Source organism: Equus asinus, chromosome 14 (genome assembly GCF_041296235.1).
Source record: "Equus asinus isolate D_3611 breed Donkey chromosome 14, EquAss-T2T_v2, whole genome shotgun sequence".
Taxonomy (NCBI): Eukaryota; Metazoa; Chordata; class Mammalia; order Perissodactyla; family Equidae; genus Equus; species Equus asinus.
In genome coordinates, this window is record NC_091803.1 from 25,911,005 (window position 1) to 25,929,378 (window position 18,374).

Here is an 18,374-nt window from a genome sequence, read left to right on the forward strand (position 1 = left end):
TACCTGGGCCCGGCTTACCTGGGCTGGGGCCGCGGGGACGCCGCGGCAGGGGGCCTGGGCGCCGTCTCGGTTTTCGTCAGCCCGGCCCGGGGTGGGGGGGCTCAGGGCGCCTCGACCATGGGCTGGGATGAGAAGGGCGCCGCGACCGGTTCAGTCGCCCCGGTCCTGGAGCTTTGAGCGGGGATGGGGTCGGGGGGGGTGGGCCGAGGCCTCTTGCTGGTGAGGGATATCTCTTGGTGTCTTCGGGTCCCTAGATTTGGGAGTTCTGTGTACCGGAATAGGGGGTTCTAGTGGCGTTCTGAGCTGGGTCTTCGTGTCTTGAGGTGTGGAGTTGTAATGACCAGGATCTTGAGAGGGGGTCCCCGCAATCCCGGACGGGGGGGTGTCACTGCGTTCTAGGTCTTAGGGGGGCCAAGACTGAAGAGGGGGGAGTCTTCGCGGTACCGTAGGGAGGTCGCTGTCTTTTGAATACGGAGGAAGTCTCCGCTTTCTCCGGCTGGGAAGTCGCTGTGTGTTGGATCTGGAGGGGCACCCCGCTTTCCTGGGGGGGGTCTCTGGGCCCTGGTGGGGGGGGTATCCCCGCGCTTTCCAGCCTCGGGGGGCTTGCTGAGTCCCGGCCACCGGCGGGAGCTGGGAGGAAGCCCTTCAGCCGCTGGGGGGCTCCGTCGCCGCCGCTACGAGCAGCCGGGCCCTGCGGTCCCGGACCCCGGCCCGGTCCGGGTTCTGGCTGCGGCTCCGGTTCGCGCTCCGCCTAGTGCTCGGGCCCCGGCCCCGGCGCCCGCCCCGGCTGCGCTCCATCGCGGCATCGCGGCTCCGCCCTCCGGCCCGCGCGCACCTGCCCGCCCGGCCCGCGGCTCCGCCCTCCGGCTCGCGCGCCGCCGCCCGCCCCTTTGTCCGCCCCGCTTGGCACGCGCCCTCGCGCACGCGCACTGGGCCCCGCGCGCTCTCTCCCTCCTGCCGCGCCCTCCTGCTGCCGCGCGCCGCGGGGCGCACATTGTCCCCGCGCGGAGGGAGCAGCGCGCGGCGCCCCCGCCCCGCCTTTCGGCCGCGCTGGGTCCTAGCGCCCGTGGTCTCCCTTTCTATCCTCCCACCCGTCTTTTGTAGGTCAGAGCCCAGGAGAGGCCGAGAACGAGGTTAGAGAGGACTCGAGGGAGTCTGAGAGGGTCACCAGGTCCAGCATCCTGGCCCCTGCGGGACCAGAATGCCCCAGACTGTCCCATTCTATTCTTGTGGGGCAGAGCCTGTGTCTATTTCAAGGAGGGAAACATCCAAGCTGTGCAATCAGATATGCATTCATTCATCCATCTGACCCTCCCGTCTGTCCGCCCATCCTTCCATCCATCCTATTTTGAGCAAGACTTCAGGGGACTAACAGTCTACTCAGGGAAGAGGTTAAAAAATGGGGCCTTGGGGGCCATGTCCAGCCCAGGTGGAGTTTGCCACCTCTGATGTAAACAGGCAGTGACAAGTCATGGGATGCAGCTGGGATGCACAGTGCTCACCAGAGAGAAGGAAGGAAAGGGGATTCCAGGCAGAGGGAGCAGCATGAGCAAGCTCCCGACGCCCCAGCCCCCACCCCCCATGTAAATGAGCATTGTCTGATAACTGGTCGTTGGTGGCCTGGAAGTGGGGTGAATAAGGATAGAGATGAGATAGGGACAGCTCATCCTCCCAGCTCTGATTCTGTCTCTTTCTCAGCCTCATCCATGCAGCCCCAGCCACACTTTCCTTGACGAGAAAGACCCCAACACACTCTGCACCTTCCTTATTTCTTCTCTTTGTTCAGGCTGTCTTCTCCACCCAGCACACTTTTCCCAACCACCCTGTTTCTAGAACTTTTAGAACCAGGGATTGCAAACTCAAGTACCTATAGATCACATAAATTAGTGACTGGGGTCAGGGGTAAGTCCATAGGGAGTGGTGGAGATGAGGTAACCTGGAGCATTGTGGGCCCTGCATCGATAGATGATTTTTCAAGAGAAGCAGGAAATCTATATTCTGACATAAAAATCTTCCAACTTTTAAATGTTTGAAACGAATTCCCCCAAATTTGGAAATACTGAATGGGCCAGATGAAACATTCTTTGTGGCCCATGGGCCATCAGTTTTTAACCTCTGCTGGCGAAAATATTGCCTGAGTTCCTAACTTGTCTCCCTCCTGCCTCTATCTAGACTCTTTTTTTTTTTCCAGAATCCAAGTCCTATGTGACCATCAGCTCTGTAAAATACAGAGTGGATTGGGTTGCTCCCTTCCATAAAATGATCAACGAGGTCCCCTTCCCTCCAGAGTAAAACTCTAACCTACTAATCCTGGCATTCTGAGCCCTTAGCCTTTGGGGCCTCCTACCTCTCCTCTATTGAGGCCCCTCTCCATTCAGCCTTGACGTCGGCCACTGTTCCTAGAACATCTGCTTTCTCTTTCGTCTGTGCCTCTGTTTCCTCTAGAACATCTCTCCCCTCTTCTTTGTTCTCTAAACAAGTTATCCTCCAAGATACCTCCTCTATGCCTACCTTTTCTCTCTCACCCCTCCCTGTCCTGCTGATGTTCCCAAGTTTCCAACTTCACCCTAATTTTGTTCTAATCCTCTCCAAGGAAGGCTTTATTGCCCCCAAAAAAGTAATGGCGGGGTTTGAGTTATTGGGCAGCAGTAGAGGGAAATCAGAGAAGGAGGAAGAGGGATAGGAATGTCTTCCTGTGTCTAACAAATGAGTCTCAGAACGTTAGAATTTAGAAAGCACTTTCCTCTTTTTACAGATGAGGAAACTGAGGCCTAGCTAGTGTTAAGGGTAGAATGAGGCCTTGAAATGCTCCCAGCCATGTTATCAGGAGTAATACAGTTCAAGCCCAGCTCGAAAGAAACCTTCCCTAGTTCCTCATCTGGGATTTGATTGCCCACAGTGTGATTGGAAAAGGTTTGCCAAAATGCAGGGTGGGTAATCAAATCCCCCCCACCTTGAGCTGTACAGGGTGGGAAGTCCTAGTCCACAAAGTGGGCACACTCTTACCAGGGGGGACAGCAAGCAAGGGTCCCTTTAAAATTTAAGCCATGGGGACTGCCAGGGCACTTTGGACTCCCTGTGTTCTGGGATCAGGAGGCAAAAAGAGGAGTCACTGTTCTGGCAGTAGTAACTGACCCTGATCAGTTACTAGAAGTTATTAGAAGTACCTTGATGTTACTAGAAGTATCCTGATCAATTACTAGAAGAAGGCAGAGCTGCTTTTACAAAGTGGGAACAGGGAGGAATACATGTGGAACCCAGTGATCCATTGGAGTGATCTATTGGTTATGATAACCAAGAGTTTAGACCCCCCCCTCAAGTCTGAAGGGTTGGGTCCCACCACCAGGTGACCCATCCAGACCTGCCAAGGTGATGGTTGAGGGTGTGGATAATTGAGAATGGATAGTGGAGGGGGAAAGGATGAGTACCACTTATGGTCCCGAGATCAAGTGCAGCAAGGGGGAGGGGAGCTGTAGTTTGTTCCAGTAACCTCCTTCTTTGAAGTTTCCACTTAGAAAAAGAGGCTCACAGCATCCACGGAAGAGCTGTGCAGCACGAGGGGTGGGATGTGGCGGCCGTGGGAACGCACCACCCAGATCTCTGACTGTAGGGACAGTGACTGCCCAGGGCAGCAGCTGTAGAGTCTCTCGCGGGTCCACAGAGGAGGCTCCGCTTTGCTTCCCCCCAGCCCATCTCAGCCAATGACTGAGCGCAGCAGAGACTCTAAAGCACCCAGTTCCTTGGAGATACCCGGCTTCTCTGATGCGCACTTGGGATCGAGGACCTGCCATCGGCTTTGTTGAAACTTTATTAACATTGCACTGCAGCCTAAGAGTCTTCCTATCCTGCCTTCCGTCCTTCTTTCCTCTTCCCAACATTGGATCTATTGCATTCTGATGATTCTCCCAGCCTCCTCTGCTCCCTCCTGATTTTTCCCTCCCAAGTGTTTCCCCCAAGAAATTGTTTGTGCTTCTGACCCCATCTTGGCCTACTTCTCAGAGGACTAAACGAGCACAACAGATCTGAAGAGAGGAACTATGGCAGCTGTTTGTTATGCTTCAGGCCTTTTTCCTAGACGCCCGGGGATAATCCACTCTTGCCAGCTCAAAGTTTTGTATCCACAGCAATGCTGCCTTTCCAGAGAGGGTCTTGATGGGCGTGACTTGGATAGCAGAACACAAAGATAAACCTTGGCTATGACTTCCTTAATGACACGGAAGGAACATCAGAAAACAGATCTCCATTCAGATTTCCTCCGCCCAGAGCCCACCACGCTGGCATGTCCTGATGCTCCTGGACAGTCAGTTGCTGCTCCCTGCACAAGGAAGCATGTGAGGCCAGCAACCCCAGGACTTCTGATTGTTAGACACCTTCCCTTTGGCTGCATTTTATATTCAGTGATGTGTCAGAAGTTTCTGCTACTGTTGGGGGCAATGGGAAGGAATAGCAAAAGAGTCCCTGTCCTCTGGCATCTACGTATTATAACGTTTCAAACTGTATGAGTTTGGGTAACTCTACCAGTTGTACTGAAAGCGCTCTGTGAAGATATTGTTTTGGCCATGTTGACAGTGTCCATGCTGGGGAAAAATGGTGGCATTTCCCCAGTGTGTTCTATTTTCTATAATGCTCGTTATTGGCTATGCCTCCAGTCATGAAAGAGAGGGGGCATTCCTGGCTTGTTGATCTGCATTATGGTGGTCTTGTTCTACAGGAAGAACCCCCTCCCCAAGGTGGCCACCATCATCCCAAAGACATTGCTGCTGATGCCCACTCGTGCGGCATGATCAGGGACGCCAGTGGCATTGGTAACCGAGTAGTTCAGAGAGCCGATCAGGGTTAGGATGCTGAAGATGATGACGTTTCGGGCAAAATGACAGAAGCTGCTCATACCCAGGAATGGGAGCATCCAGGGCTACTGAGAGACACAGGTCAAGTTATTGGTGATGAGGAAAACCAAGGGTTACGCCAGAACCCAAGATGGATCAGAAAGAAGATGGCAGGGCGGCCCAGGATATACGGCAGCTGGAGGCGATGGATCTTTGAATCTCTCAATACGTTTTGGAGGATATATTCTAAAGTGAGAAACACAGTGCTCCAGCAAGAGTCCTGACGAGCTTCCTACCTCCTGTGTCAAAATACAACTCCACGACTGCGGCCAGCAGGATGTCACTGATGACGGGAAGTGCAGTGTGTGGGCAGGGTGGAGAGGGGGGCCTCTGCCTCTTTGTGATATTGCAGGGCTGCTGAGTTGTACTTGGAACTGCTTTGAAGGGAATTCTATTCCTTGCAGCTGAGAGCGTGCCAGCTGATATGAGAAGAATATCTCTAAAATCATGCGAGTGGCTGCCCTTGGGGGTGGAATCCAGGAAATGGGACTGGGGTGGTGGCAGATAATGGGAATTCATCTCTATCCGTCATGTTTTTTTCTTCTTATTAAAAATATCTGGCACAAATATGATAAGATGTTAACATTGATTCTAGCTGTGGATATGCACAGGTTTACACTTTTCTATATTTTCTTTCACTTTAAAAAAATTAAAAATTACTCAGTGGAAGTGTTTTTAAATGGAATTTTCAAAAAAAAAAGAAAAGAAATAATTTTTTCACCGTGTGATTCTGTTTTTTAAAGCCAGGTCCAAGAACTATCTAAAGTGACCTCTTGTCTGACACTCTGAGAAACAGCAGCCTGCCCCCATAGCTCCCGCTCCCGCTGCTTCTGAAAGCCTGTCCTCCCTAGGCCGGGATGCCGCTGTTTCTCTGGGGAGTTGTGGAGTGAGGATCTGATAGGTCTGCCCCCTCTCCTCCCGTGCAGATTGCAGGGGGCAGGGAATTTCCTCTGGAACCCTCAGAACAGAGGCAAGGCTACTCAGAGCTGCTCCAGTCCCAGCTCCTTCTTCAGGGGTGGGTCACCAAAGCCAGCTCCCCCAGAACATAGCATTTGGAAGGAAACAAGTGCTGTCTAGCACACATCCCTAGGGGTCTGGTTTTAATGATGTCCTAGTTTGGGTTTCCCAAAAACCGACCCTGAAACAGGGATTCAAGAGCAAGTAGTTTATTTCATAGGCGATCCCAGGTAGGGGGGTGGGGAGCAAACTGGCCGGGCAGCGACACGGGGTGTGTTATTAAGCAGGTTACCACTGCGGTCAGCTGGAGGTGAGCGCACAGGGGAGCTCTCAGGACAGTGTAGAACACGCATCTATGTTTACAGAACATGCATCGTACCCCAGTGCCTGTCAGTCATTGGTGAGAGCTCCTGGGGGCCGGACAGTGCTGTGGATGTGGGCAGAGCAGGCTAGGGCAGAGGAGGCCCTCAGGAAAGGAGATGAGGATGCTGGGAAGGGGCCCAGGGAGATACGGGTGGGGAACCGACAGTGTCTGCCACAATGACTAGCGCTTAAACAAGGGACCACGTCTGGCATGATGGCCAACTATTTTAAGTGGAGTAGGATTCTGTTATCCACCATCATCTGTCCCCCAACCTTTAGCAACAGAACCCCAGTTTTCCTCTGGGGACCCACATTTCTTGACATACCCTTCCCTATTCATTAGGAGTTCTGATGGTGGGGCTCGTCTGTTTGGCTCTAGGGGTGGGCTTGTGGCCCAGCCCCCACCAATCAGTGTATTCCAGGCCCCTGGCCATAGTGATTGTTTCTGAGATGGGTCTATGCCCCACCCAGGCCAATAGGATAGAACTCCCTTTCCATTGCACTGAAAGAGGGTGGGATGCAAGCCTCGAGTTGCTACCATCAGGGAGAACCTCCTCCTGGAGAGTGAAGACAACGCAGCAGACAGCAGAGCCAAGAGATGGAGAAAGTGAGGATTCTGCTGCCATCCTTTGAACCCCTGGATCTAGCCATGCCTGAAGGCTCTGGACTTTTCAGGTATGTAACCCAATAAAGTCCCCTTTGTGCTTAAGTCAGTTTGACTTGGGTCTCTGTCACATACAACCCCAAGCTCTTTACACTACGTGTAAGTGTGAGTTTCTAAAGTGTATAAAATGCAGGGAGAAATGAAAGGTTTTCCCCTCTGTCCTGCATAATCACTATTCCCTCAGCATCCCAGGTTGTCCAAGGGGGAGCTCAGCTCTCCAGGAGGAGGAGTTTCGAATCCTTAGTGTCCAGCTCCCACCTCCTAAGGGTGGTTGTTCTTGGGGCCATGTGAGGAGCTGGGGGGTTCATAGCTGGGCATGCGAGGTAGCTGCCTGGGCTGCCACATGGGGCCCCTTTCTCTCTAAGCTTCAGGAATCTCTGGGTTCCTGGCCAAGGCATGCATTCGTGCATTCATTCATTCATGCACGCATGCATTCACACGTGTTGATGGGAACCTACTGTATGAGGGCACTAGAACAAAAGGGGGTGCTAAACAGACACTCCTCGCCCTCAGGAGCTTCCGGGCTAGTGAGGGGAGACATGACGCTGATCACACCAATCCATGTAAAATTCTGACTGACACCAGGGTACAAAGGAGCGATAAAGTCGGGAGGGCTTCCTGGAGGAAGTAATGGCTGCTACACTGAGATTGGGAAGAGGAGCAGAGCTAAGTAAGTAAGGGATGGCCCCGGTGTTCAGGCCGCATCCCACCCCTCCCACTCAGTTGTGGCATCAACACCCATCCTTCCCCTGGAGCCTGCCCAGCAACTCAGACACACTTTTCCTCCTTCCCACCTTCAAGATCTTGTCCTCTTTCAACTCCGGGAAGCCCTGCCCTGTGTCTAACCTGCATCCTGCCTGCTGCCAGCACAGCCCGCTTTCTTTGCTTTGGTCCCAGGGGAGGTTAAGGGCAGCAGAGCACCTACCCCAAAAAGCTTTTCACATCACTTCCCTTCTCAGGGATGAGTCTCTAGACGTTTATTGGGTATCTAGTATGTGCCAGGCACTTCCACAAGGCTCACGCCTTCCCCCAGATGGAGAAACTGAGGCACAGGGAGTAGAGGGCCTGAACTAACAAGGCCAGCCTCCTCCACCCCCTAGAGTAGGACGGGGACACACCATCCTGGGTCCTTCTTGCTACTTATTCCCTTAACTTCTCCCAGGCCAATGGTCCCTCTCAGTGGGCAGCCTCTGGTGCAGTTCCCAGGCCCAGTCCATTCCTAGCACCCTAGAGCCTGTGTGGGTGTCTCCCTGACCCCTAGGGACAGCACCCCCAGCTGTCCCCTCCCCTCATCCTGCCCCTCGCCCTCGGGGAGGCTCTGTTCATCCTCGCCCACTTATTTAACAAGCACAGATTTGTGCCAGGCAGGGTTCTAAGCATTTTACACATATTGCCTTATTTAAACCTCACAACAACCTTACGAGGTGGGGGCCATCATTCTATATCTGAGATAGAGAGAGAGGAGGAGTTTGCTGCAGCTCACACAATAGCTGGGACTGGAACCCAGGCAGGCTGCAGAGTCCAGGCTCCTAGCCACCCCTGGCCCAGCCCATCCATCCCATGCCATCCTCATCTCCTCCTCTCGCCTGATTCCATTTATCCCATTTCCATTCCTCTCTCTATCTTGATTTCCACTCCTGCCTGTGGGCTGCTGTCTGGGAAGGGCACTGTCCTGGTGTCCTGGGACTGGGGAGGAGGGACACAGGGTGGAGGCCTGGGTGCTGGAGGGGCCCAGGCCACACCTTCCTCCATTCCCGGCCTGGTTGAGCCAGGGGCCTGGAGGAGGTGGGCAGAGGTAGGAGCAAGAGGGGGCTGGGTGGAGCTGGGCCTGCAAGCCCTAATTAAGTCAGTTAATTAGGTGGGAAGGAGAAGCCCGTGGGAGTTAACGAGCTTGGCTAATTAAGTGGATCCTGGAGAATGGCTCAAATTCTAGTGGCTGGGGAGAGATGGGGGCTTAGGCAGGATGGAGGGAGGGGAATGAAATACCTGGTACTTCCCCAGTGTGACCAAGATCTGTGGTTACAACTGGGGACTGAGGCCACTGAGGCCACTACTGAGACCTGTAGTAACCCTCAGCGTCTGCAGCCACCCCTGGGGCTGGTCTGAAGTTACCATCAGGGTCTTACACCCTCACCAGGGCCATGTATGCTATTGATGTCTGGGTCGAAAGTCATCACTGATGTCTGGTCTCCTGTCACCCATCCCTTGGGGATAAAGGTAGACTCCCTTTGAACATTTCAGGGGTTGGGGACAGAAATTGAGCCCTGACCCAGGGACCCTTCAGAGCAACCCTGACAATCCCCGTGACAGGTCGGGAACCATGACTGCCACCCGCACTTACCCCCACATTTAAGTTTGCAGAGTATGTTCACACCATGGCTGCTGCCAGAGCAGGACCTGCAGGGTTCTCATCCAGCTCACAGAGGAGGTGGCTGAGGCCAGGGAGGAAGGGCTGGCCCCAGCTCAGCCTCAGCCTGCTGCACAGTGCAGACCTGGCGGCAGGGCCCTGGGGAGGGTGGGGACCGTTCTCTTCCAGGCCTGGGTCAGTCACCTGTAAGGTCAGCAGCTGCCCCAGGGGCCTGGGGGCTTTCTCTTGCTTGGGCCCTGTTTCTCTCTAGTCGTGGAGTCCTGAATGACAACCGCAAGAGTGCCTGTGGACAGAGCACCTAACATTTGGGAGGTGTGCGCACTTGACACCAGGGCCAGCTACAGAATGGGGGCCCCTTGTTCAGAGCGCAGAAAAAAGTTTCTCCTTTCTATCCAGGGCGCTCAGCCTGTCACAGTGTTTTTTATTTGCTATTTAAAGTCGTGCTGCCTTGGGCACCGGGATACTCATGGGGCCAGTGCAGACCCTCACAGGTGCCCGGGGCCACCCCACAGCATGCCCAATACCAAACCTTCCTGTACTCAGGCCCCTGCCAGGGGATAACAGACAGCAGTGGGGACTGAGTGGGGGCAAGGGGTGGGTGGCTGAGAACCCATCCAGGGAATGTGGGAGGGTGGGATTGCTCATGGTGCACCCTCCATCGTCCCATTAGACTTCACTTACAAATTCAGAGATGAAATTATTAAGAATTTCAAGATGCCAACCAGAGAGCACAAAACTGCAAGTTTGGGGCCCTGTGAGACTGCACTGGTCACACCCTGCATGACACACATGATCTGACTGCGTCCTCACAGCCACTCTGCACACTGGGTACTGTGCCTGCCCTCATCCACATATTTGTTCATTCATTCATTCAATTACCAACTATTCATTGAGTGCCTCCTATGTGCGAGGTACTGTTGGCAATGAACAAAATAGAGAAAAATCCCTGCCCTCATCCATTTTGGCGAGGGGAGAAGACAACAAACAAGGCACATAAGTAAATGATTCTGCTTCAAGGGATTCCTGTGAGGGAAGAAATGAAGCAGGGAGGGGACAGGGTATACAGGCGGTCCTCACAGAGAAGGTTACGTTTGAGCAAAAACTCCAAGGAAGTGAGGGGGGAGCCATGCAGATGTGTAGGGGGTACAGTGGGCCAGACAGAGGGAAGAGCCAGCGCAAAGGCCCTGAGGCCAGAGTGTGCTTGGGATGCTCAAGAACAATGGAGCCTGGAAGGAGGTGAGTGGTAATGAGGACAGTTCATTGAGGGCCACTTTAAGGCTTTGGCTTTGACTCTGAGTGAGGTGGGAGTCACCAGAGGGTTTTGAGCAGAGAGGACCGACGAGGCATGTCTTAGGTTTTAACAGGCTCCCTCTGGCTGCTATGGGGCAGATAGATGTGGATGGCAAGAGTGGAAGTGAGGAGGCTCCTGCACCTACACCTGGCCCGATGGGAGAGGACAGCAACTGGACAGGGCAGTAGGAGTAGGGGTGGGGAGAAGAGGCAGGATTGCTGACAGATTGGACAACAGGGCTGGGTGTGCGTGTGTGTGCGTGTGTGCAGTCTGCCCTGTGCACTTGCACCATGAAGTTCCATGAACAGGTCAGGACACCGAGCAGCTCTCGGGTCCCCAGACTCCTGGCTCCTGAGGGTCTGGTCTCATTTCTGGGGCACCCCCGCCCCTCCACCTCTGCATTCCTGCCTGCCTCGGGCCGGTGGCTGCGACATGGAAATGTTGACACGAACCCTCTTAGGCACAGTTCTCCCTTCACAGCGTTGCAGTCAGATGCTCACGGGGGCCAGGGAGGGACTGTGAATAGGGGACATGGCCTGGGCGGGGCCAGGGGTAAACAGGAGAGCCCTGACCCATCTGAATGGTGGCCTCCTCTCCCCTGTGGCTCACTGCTATCGTGTGGGAATGTGGACTCAGGCTCTAAGAGCTTCCAAGTTTTCAAGAGAAGTGGGAAATCTGGATCTTAGGATGTAGTGCCCTGATGTTTTAAATATTGGCAAATCATTTTTAAAAAATCAAGGCAGGCTACACCCTCTGTAGGACCAAGGATAGGACAGAGGGCCTGCTTCTGTGGGCCTTCTGCCCACAGCAGCCTCCACACCTGGGGTCTCTGCAAACCTGGGAAGCTCTTGGCTGGTCTGGGCAGGAGGTGAATGAGGGGCAGTTGGGAGAATGGCTGAGAAGGAGCACCCCCTCTGAGCCTCTTGGGCGCCAGGCAGTGACATTGCTCCAGGGATGGTGTGGTTGCCGGGCAAGGGAGGCCGCTGGTCCCTTGGGTACCCTGAAGGGAAGGTGAGACCGTGGCCGGAAATGAGCCACAGGGTGAGGTTTGCTCCAAGACAGGAGAACCAGCAGGACTGAGCAGGAAGGGGAGGTGTCTGGGTTCCTCCTTGTCTCTCCCCTAGAGACCCCCGCCCAGCCTCCCCACGCCGCCCCCCAGCAGGCTCTGCTCTTCCCCTACCCCGGAAGTCCAGAAGTCGACCTCCATCACTTGCCCCGGATCTGGGCTGGGCCGAGGGGCTGCAGGAGAAGCAGAGACAGAGGCAGTGGCTAAACCTCCGCCACCGTCACGTACGTCGGCTTAGCCATTCCCCAGTGTGGCGCTGCGTTTCCCAGGCTGACCTCATTCATCCTCCGAACCATCTCAGGTCAGAACTATCGCTGTGCCCATTTTACCGCTGACGAAACTGGGTCACAGAGCGGTCCGGTAACCTGGCCAAGGTCACACAGCCCGGAAGTAATGGGAGCTGGAGTTAAACTCAGGGCAGTGTAGCTGCAAAATCTGAACTTTGAACATAGCAGCTGTCAAAAAAAGAAGCTGAAGCCGCACCCCTGGCCGCGGGCTGGGCCGGTCCCCGCATGTGTGAGCGCAGCACTCCCTCTAGTGGCCGGCTCGCCGCAGTGCAGGACGGGCCGTGGGACTGCCAGGTGCTTGGTTCTCGTCTCCCTCTTTCTCTTGTCCTCGCCCTCTCACACACCCGTTTACTATCTAGTTCTCCCGAGAAAGACCACGACATCTCCATATTCTGCTCACCTACGCCCCCTACGCAGCTGCTCCACTCAAGGCCCCTTTCCCTGTGCCAGCCCCGGTGCCTTCTTGTTGCTCCCCTGTTTGTCTCTTTCTGTCAGAGCCTGGGTCTGTCTGTGTACGTCTGTGGTTCTCAAACTCTGCTGCACACTATTATCTACTGGGGAATTTTCAAAATTCCCCATGTCATGACCTCCTCTCCCAGGCTCACACCCAAGACCTCATAATTATCTCACACCCCATCTCCTCTGAGGTCTCTATTTTGGTCACCTCTCTATGTTTCCCTCTTCCGTCCTCTTCATCACTTCCTCTGGTACCCACATGCAACAGCTCTTTGACCTCATCGAGACCACCAGTCCACTGCCCCATCACTTTCTCACTGCCCATCAGCCCCCTTCTGCCACTACCATCACCAGAGCAGCCCCCCTGGAAACCCCCCTCCTGTGTCCACTTCTCCTGCTGTAGGGCCTGCTTGGCAAAACACCAACCATCACCTGCTTTCTGCCTGCCCTGAGCAAGCCAACATTGCTTGGAGCGTGCCACACCAGGCTGGTAGCTTCCCTTCTAATTCACCGTCTCAAAGGGGCACTCATCGTCCCCCTACCCCAACCCCGCTTATGCCTGCCAGTTGCTTTTACCCTTCTGAGCAGTGCTTCTCAAACTTCAGTTGGCCTACAATCCCTTATGGATCTCGGGGAGACCTGCGATTCTGGTGGTGCCAGTGCTGCTGGTCTGGGCATGCACTCTGAGTGGCAAGATCTTGGATAACTCTTTTCCCACCTTCTCCTCTCTCCTCAAACCGTGGCTCCCACTTCACTGAGAAAACAGATGGATCAGATGCAGTTCCATTGCCTCCTGCCATCAAAGCACAGACCCACCCAGCTCCTCACTCCTCCCTTCTTCCCAACTGCTTCAGTGGTGGGAGGCCCAGCTCCTGAGGCCAACCCTGCCTGGGGACCTTGTTACTTCGGGACTCCCCTCCCTCCCCACTCTACCATCCTTGTTCTTTTCCAGGATCATTCCCACAGGCGTGCAGGCTCTGGCACCCCCTCCTTCACCCTGCATCTCCGTCGTTTCCCAGACCTCCCTCACAGTAAAGCTGCCTGATGGGGTTGGCTCCTTGTTTCTGCTCCCAGCCTCTCTTTCGTTCTTTTTGTTATTTCCACTTTCCTTCTGTAAATATAGCTTTCTATTTTCCTTTTGTAAATATAGATTATTCAAGTTAAACATGACCATAGTTTAGAATCAAGAAACACGGGCAATCCCCACTCCCATTTCCCACCTCCTAAGGACAGTCATTTCCCTCCAGTAGTAATTTCCACCTCCGTGTTTCCTGCGTTGCATGTTTAGGTTCCTTTTTTTCCAGTTTAGTCTTCCTTTCAACTCCCCACGTCAGCAGATGCGGATTTCACTCCCTTACCTCCCATCCCCCTCCCTCCTTCCTTTCTCTCACCCTTCCAAAACAGTTGCATCATAATGATGGGAAGATTGGTAGGGTTTACATATGTGGAACAATTATTTACAGCTTTGTGTGGAATACTATGATTTCATTCCCTTTTCTCCTTTTTTATAATAGACTTTATTTTTTAGGGCAGTTTTAGGTTTATAGAACAGTTGAGTAGAAAGTACGGAGAGTTCCCGTCTACAACCCACCCCATTGTCCCTTGTTATCAATGTCTTGTGGCACACTTGTTACAATTGATGAACCAATATTTATACACTATTATTAACTAAAGTCCATAGTTTACACAAGGGCTCACTCTGTGGTGTACAGTGTATGGGTTTTGACAAATTCCTAGTGTCATGGACCCGTCATTACAGTATCACACAGAATAGTCTCACTGCCCTAAAAACCCCCTGTGCTCCCCCTACTCATCCCTCCCTCCCTCCCTCCCCGCAAGGCCCCCCCCCCCGGCAACCACCCATCCTTTTACTGTCTCTATAGTGTTGCCTTTTCCAGAATGTCATAGAGTTCGAATCATACAGTCTGTAGCATTTTCAGATTGGTTTCTCTCACTTAGCAATATGCATTCGAGGTTCCTCGACATCTTTTCTTGGCTTGACAGCTCATTTCTTTTTATCACTGAATATTATTCCACTGTCTGGATGTACCACAGTTTGTTTATCCCTTCATCTATGAAGGACATCTTGGATACTTCCAAGTTTTTGGCAGTTATGAATAAAGCTGCTATAAACATCCATGTGCGGGTTTTTGTATGGACATAAGTTTTCAACTCATTTGGGCAAATACTGAGGAATTCTGTTGCGGATCGTATCAGACTGTGTTCAGCTTTGTAAGAAACTGCCAGTCCGTCAAAGTGGGGGTAACATTTCATATTCCCACAAGCAATAAGTGAGCGTTCCTGTTGCTCCACGTCCTCGCCAGCATTTGTTGTTGTCAATGTTTTGGATTTTAGCCATTCTAATAAGCGCACAGTGGTAACTCGTTGTTTTAATTTGCTGTTCTCTAATGATGTATAATGTTGAGCATCTTTTATATGCTCATTTGCCAACCGTATATCATCTTTGGTGAGGTGTCTGCTCAGATCTTTTGCCCATTTTTTAATTGGATTGTTCACTTTCTTATTGTTGACTTTAAGAGGTCTTTGTATACTTTGGATAACAGTCCTTTATCAGATGAACAGTTCTATATCAGATCAGATGTCTTCTGCAAATATTTTTCTCCCACTCTATGGCTTGTCTTCTTATTCTCTTAACAGCATCTTTTGCAGAGCAGAGATTTAAAATTTAAAATTTCCTTTTCTGCACAAAAGTGTTGTTGTTGTTTTGCGGGGAAAGATTCGCCCTGAGCTCACATCTGTTGCTAATCTTCCTCTTTTTTCTTTTTCCTCTCCGAAGCCCCAGTGCATGGTTGTATATCCTAGCTGTAAGTCCTTCCAGCTGTTCTATGCGACCCACTGCCACAGCATGGCAACTGACAGACGGGTGGTGTGGTCCCGAGACTGGGAAACGAACCCTGGCTGCCAAGGCAGTGAAAGTGCCAAACTTTAACCACTAGGCCATCAGGGCTGCCTCTGCACAAAAGTTTTGTTTCCTGGGTTTAATAACTCTTTTTTGGGGGAAGGGAGGGCTCATTTTTCTATGTGTTTATGTCTAATTCAACCCACATTCTCTCCTTGTTGTGTAAATCTCTGAAAAGTTGAAACACATTAGATATTCTATCAATTTCAACACCTTGAAGAAATCTTCTCTATTTCTGACTTATTCCAATGTGAACTACCTGCCCTCCAGGCCTGCTGCCCAGAGATGCTGCCCTGGGATTTTCAGAGGTGAAAATTACTAAAAGAAGGGAAACGGTTCTTAGGGAGAAGCAGGAAATGGGAGTGGGGCCTGCACATGTTTCTCGATTCTAAACTATGGGCATGTTTAACTTGAATAAAAATAGAAATTATGTTTACAGAAGGAAAATGGAAGTAATGGTAAGAACAAAGAGAAACTGGGAGGTGGCAGAGCGGGGACAAGAAGCCAACTCCGTGAGGAAGCTTTCCTGTGCAGGGGTCTAGAAGTGGACAGGGACCTGAGGTAAAGGAGGAGACGCGGGAGCCTGCGTGCCGTGGGAATCTGCGAGATGCCCTTCGGCTCTCTCTTCTGTTGGCGCCCCTGTTTGCTGGGTCCCAGTCCTATTCTTTCTAGGTTTACTCACTTGTTTTAGCGGAACACATCTTCCAGTAGCTTTTTAAAGAAAGGGTGCTTAGGAGGTAAAATTTTTGAGCCCTTGTATCTAAAAAGATCTTTTTTTCTATTCTCACTTTATTAATGGTTTGGCTGGATATAGGGTCTAGGCCGAAAAGAATTTTCTTTCACACTTTGAAAACTGTTCCCTTCTCTTCTGGAGAGGATTTCCAGGATTGCTGTTGAGAAGTCTGATGCCACTATGATTCTTAATCCTTGGCACAATCTTGTAGAATGTTCTTGCCCTTGTGTGCTGAAATTTACTGGTGACTGGCCTTGGTGCGGGTCTCTTTTTACCCTGTGGTTGGACACTCAGTGGGCCCTTTCAATCTGGAAACTCAGGTCCTTCGGTTCTGAGAAATGTTTGAAATTTTTCATCAACTATTTCCTCTCCACTGTTTTCTCTGTTCTTTCTGGAACTCCTTTGTCAGGTGTTAGATTCCTGCACTGGTCCTCTTTCTTTCTTATTTCCACATCGTGGCAGCCATGGAGCTGCCTCACTGGGTTCTCCCTGTCACTTAGCTGTGAGGAGTATAGTTGGCTGACAGCCTCCAGCATTGAGATCTGCCACAGCCTTTGAGCCAAGACCAAGGTCTTCTTGGGCAGCCTCGGCCAATGACCGGGCACAGCAAGGACACTGGAGCCTGGCCATTTCTGCCTAACGTGGGGCCGCTCTAAGGGGCAGTCCTTGCTTGGGGGGCCCCACTGGGTTGGCCAAGACTTGTTTGATCTGCGTGAAGCTCAGGCTCTCTCTGCCCAGATCCATTTCCCTCTCTCGTTCCTTTCACAGGTGTCAGATCTACATGACTGTCTCAAAAGCTTCCCTGCCCAGTCCTGCTTCCTGCTCCTTTATTTTCCACTGGCATCAGCCCCCTAGGACTTCTTGCACTCCTAACTCCAGCTCGGCATCTGTTCACTGGATGCATTCAAACTGACGCGTGTATCTTTATCTTTTTGCTCTACCTTTTGGGAAATTTCTTCAACTTTATCTTCTAAGCCAGGGGTCAGCAAATTTTTTATATAAAGGTCCCAGTGGTAAATATTTGAGGCTTTGTGGGCCATATGGTCTCTATTACAACTCCTCAGCTCTGCCTCTGTGAAGGAGCCACAGACAGCACATAAATGAATGGATGCGGCCGTGTTTCAATACAGCTATATTTCAAAACCAGGCCGCAGGCTGGATTTGGCCTGCAGGCCATAGTTTGCTGGCCCCTGTTCTAACCCTTTTAAGTAAGTTTTCCATTTCTGCTAGGATATTCTTAATTTCTAAGAACATTTTTGTTTTTTCCATTCTCGGAGTGTTTTTTCCGTTCAAAACAGCACCTAGTTTTTGTTTCATAGTTACAATATACTTCCCTAAGTCTCTGGATGTAGTAATAGCAGTTTCGTTTTTTCAAGTTTTCTTTTCCCTGTATATTCTGTTTCCTCCAAATTCTGTCTTTCTGTTTCTGTTCTGCCTTTTATATTAGAGGTTTTTCTCAAATGTTGATGATCCCTGGTTATCTGCTCATATTTAAGAGATTTAAAGAGTGAAAGGATAGGGCCTTTGCGTGTGTGTGGTGGGGAGGAAACTTTCTGGGAAGGTGGAAATATTCTACATCTTGATTGAGGTGTGGGTTACACATTTGTTGACAACACGCATTACACTGACCACTTAAGATCTTTGCATCTCACTCTCACCATGCCTTAGTTAAAGAACACAAAATAGCACTTATAAAAGCCAGCTGCTGAGCAGGTCTGTGCTGGGGTGGGGGTGCTGTCTGACTCAGGGGCTCAGTATGGAGGGTTCTGGGTGAGATGTCTGATTGGGAAATCTCTGATGCCAACCTATTTAGGTATTCTTTTCTTTGCTAGTCAGACTCTAAAAGACAGAACTAACGCAAACAGAAAGAAAAGAAATTTGGAGGAAATAGAAGAGAGGCAGGAAGAAGAAAACTAAAACAGGAAATACAACAACAACAGTAACAGAATACTGTCATTGACACATTCGGAGGCTGATGTACAGACTGTCGTGCCTGGAGAGTTCAGTCCTAACCTCACTGTTCTGGGAGCCAAGAGGGAGGAGGCCCCAGGCGGTGGGGGCAGGGGCAGGGCTTCCCACGCTCAGGTGCGGTGCTCAAATAATGCCTCTGGTTGGGGCTGGAACTCCCCTCCTCTCGTGCGGTCTCCTCCAGTTCAGAGACCCTGTGTTTCATCCTCTCTGGACAGTAAACCTTCAGCCTTTGTTGGGGTGGGGGAGGGGCAGTTGCCCAGCTGAGCGGAGAAGGAATCTGAGGATTAAAGTTCTTCGTAGACCAATCCGACTGTTTTTGGCCCCAGCTTTACTCCCATTTCCAGGGGTGCTTCGTCAATCAACATCAGCACCTTTGGGGTTTTTTAGGGTAAACCGTGGCGCTCTTGGACTT

At 51.8% G+C, this 18,374-nt stretch overlaps 1 protein-coding gene across 2 annotated transcripts in view; it reads right to left on the reverse strand.

Annotated features, from left to right (window-relative positions):
* Positions 1 to 18,374, reverse strand: part of SBK1 (SH3 domain binding kinase 1) — a 48,161-nt gene that overhangs the window by 22,903 nt on the left and 6,884 nt on the right. Inside the window, exon 1 of one of the 2 annotated variants that reach the window (XM_044747215.2) lies at positions 19 to 11,657. The exons of the other annotated variant lie outside the window; for it this stretch is intronic. The gene's annotated coding sequence lies outside the window, so the exon portion shown is untranslated. Of the gene's footprint in view, positions 1 to 18; positions 11,658 to 18,374 lie in introns of those variants that run through there. 2 annotated transcript variants of the gene reach the window in all.